Consider the following 3,257-nt stretch of genomic DNA (forward strand, 5'->3'; position numbering starts at 1 on the left):
CCCACGCTTTGCAGCTGGGCTGGCCGCAGAAGCAGAGCAGGGGCGAGAAGCCGCCGCTGCAGGGAAAATGCGGCAAAGCCAAGGGCAGGAGATGTGCAGCCGGGGTGCAAAGACACAGCCCAGCCCCAAACTGCCCCCAGAACACTTTGCAATAGTGGTGGGCAGGGAACTGGAGCCAGAGCAAGGGGGAGAAACCCCCCTGGGTGTTGCCCTGCTGGGGGAGAGCCCACAGGGTGCTGAGGTGAAGACCACCCCGGTGCTGTGGGAACCAGCCGCATCTCCCCTCATTCCCCGGATGTTTCTCTGCAGCAGCCGGGCTGCAGCTCTGCTGCAGGGATATTTTTAGCCAGCCCAAAGCAAGGAGCCAGCGGGGAGTCCCCCGCTCCCCAGCCAGGCTGTGCCAGGGCAGGTGACATCTCAGCCCAGGATGCTGCCCAAAAAGGGCCGGGAAGGCGGTGGCATCAGATGCACGGGGGGGGACAAGGGCTGCTGGGGTGGCAGGGACACTGCTCCATGTCCAGCACCGGGCTGCAGCAGAGCTCCCAGTCCCCAGCATCACCCTGGCCAAGGAGCGGGGTGAAGCCCGTGGGGCTGGGGGGGTGCCCCGGAGCCCGGGGGGTGCCCTGGAGCCCATGGGGTGCCAGGAGCCCCGGCGTGGTGAGTTCTTGCCGCATGATGTGCCGCTGCTGGGCTCCCTGTGGCACAAACAGAAAGGGGCCAGGCGCATTCCCAGGGCCTGAGCGAGGGAGGGAGCAGGCAGGGTTGGGGGGCACCGGGGGCCCGCGGGGCCCAGAGCAGAGCGGAGCCGCCCCGCAGCGCAGCGATTGGAAAGGAAACGGGAAGCCGCTGCTGGACCCGAGATTAGCCCGGAGGCGGTGATGTCAGCCGGCACCCCAACAGATGGGGGCCAGGGGCAGCATGGCGTGGGCCCCCCTCCTGCCCGCACACAACCCCGCAGCCCACTCCAGTGACCCCAGTGTCAAACATGCCCCGGCTGGGGGACGATGTGACCCCACATCCCCGGGATCTCCTGCTTTGCATCTCCTGGGCGCATGGATAGGTCTTTGGGCAGCTCTCGGCCCCACCACTGCCAACGGGACCCTGAGGCCAGCAGGGACATCCCCCCCCAGCAGCCTGGCTTAGCTCAAAGCCTGGCCTTCAGCAGGCATGGAGAGGTCCAGCAGCTTTCCAAGCCCAACAGCCTCCAGCTTCCCCCTCCCCACTCCTCCACCAAGACCTCCCGGGGGCTCAGCTCTCTCCCATGCCCCAGCGAACCCTCTGGGCTCAGTCCTAACCCCACATTTCCAGCTGTCCAACATGGCATTTGCCCTCTAGGTACGAGCACTGAGCATCCCCTCACCCTGTCCTGGTCCCAAGAGGTGCTCCCACCATCACCACACACGTCCCCCAGCACGGGTGGCTCAGAAGGCAGAGCAAAGGCTGGCCCAGGGTGCAGCGAAGGCTGATGGCCAGGGATGGATGGATGGATGGGTGGATGGATGGATGGATGGGCAGGTGGACGGATGGGTGGATGGGTGGACAGATGGGTGGATGGATGGATGAATGGATGGATGGATGGACAGATGGATGGATGGACGGATGGATGGATGGATGGATGGATGGGTGGGTGGGTGGATGGATGGACAGGTAGATGGATAGATAGGTGGATGGATGGATGGGTGGATGGATGGATGGATAGACAGGCAGTTGGACACATGGACTGTGAGGAACAGTGTCATCATGGGTGCTGCCCAGAAAGGGGAAGGACTGTGCAGGCCAATGTGTCGGAAGGATCCAACTTTCACTTTGATCTTCACTTCCTCCAGCCCCTGCCAGCATCTTCACGAAGCCTAATCCCCCAGCCCAAGGGGTGTTTTCTGATCCTGCCCATCTGTCTCTTCAATGGGCTGGGGCTCAGCAGAGGTGCTTGAGCAGGGAGTTCCCCCCTGCCAGGGGAACCGAGCCCCAATCCTGGCATTTAGGTGACTGGCAGGGGAGAAGGGAGCAGGGGATAAGGTTTTCTGCACCAAACTGGGCTGATGGACATGCGCTGTGGGGACCGGGCCCTTCTCTTTGTCACCCTGGACCACCAGATGGGACTGTGACGTGCCACTCTGGGTCCCTTCCACCCTCGGCCAATGTTTCCCTCCCCAGCAGCCCGCCCCAGCCCTCCCGGCACCGCTCCCAGGGGCAGTTTATGCGGGGTCTATAGAGACGCTGCAGGGTGCCAAACAGCGGCGAGCCGGGATCTGGCCCCACGCAGGAATGTGCTTCGCTGGTGCTGATGCCTCCCGCAGGGCGGGATGGAATCGATGGCACGCCGGCTGCCGCCAGCGCTACCAGCCCCTTTGCTCTGCCCCTCCAGCCGCTCACCCCGCAGACCTCAGCAACCTTCCCGTGAGCAGCGGTGCTTGCGTTTCGCCAAACAGCTTCCTCTAAGAGGCAGAGGTGGGAGCCCGGAGGGCTGGCACAGTCTGCGGTGCAGAGCCAAGGGCTCCCCATGCACCCCATCTCCACACCCCACCAACAGGGTGGTCCATGGGGCCACCCGTGCTGTCACCAGCCGCAGGGACGCATCACCCCCCCACCGGAACAGCTGGTGGGGAAGGGGGGGGGAAGGCGAAACCTGTGCCAAGCTCACACCAAGTTCTGCTTCTGCTTTGTAGGAGCAAGCCCGCGATAAGGAGAAGCTGCCTTTCCACACCTCGCTGCACGCACAGAGACTTGTACCGGGCGGCCCCCACACACCAGGGGCTCCCACCACTCCCGGCCCCCTGCAATGGCTTTTGGGGAGATCCTTGGGACAGGGAAGGACCTGCCAGAGTTGGAACAAGGGGGTCCCCAGGGAGCTGGACCCTCACAGGGCAGAGAGCCGTTATCAGCCTCAGCATCAGGAGTGGAGAAGGGCTCATGGGTGTTGTGAGATACCAGCCTCGGATATCCTCCATGTGTGAGGTTGGGCAACAGCAGAGTCGGACTAACTGCCAGCCCCACTGGGGCTCTTGCAAAAAAGTCGCGCGTTAAAGGCAGCCGGGGCAGCCCGTGGTGAACGCACAGGCTCCTTGCAGGGGAGAAACCCTCCCAGTATCCCCCTGCCACCCCAGACCCCGCTGCCTTCCTGCCCCTCGGCTCGCTCCGCATCCCCCTCGTCCTGGGGCACCGGCAGTGGGATGGGGTGCTGCCCCCCAGCATCCCTGCAGCACAGGGGAACTTTCCGTGTCCCCAACATTTCACCCAACCAGCCCCAGTGCTGGCCC

This window comes from Egretta garzetta, unplaced genomic scaffold, assembly GCF_000687185.1.
Source record: "Egretta garzetta isolate BGI_Z169 unplaced genomic scaffold, ASM68718v1 scaffold60, whole genome shotgun sequence".
NCBI classification, from domain to species: domain Eukaryota; kingdom Metazoa; phylum Chordata; class Aves; order Pelecaniformes; family Ardeidae; genus Egretta; species Egretta garzetta.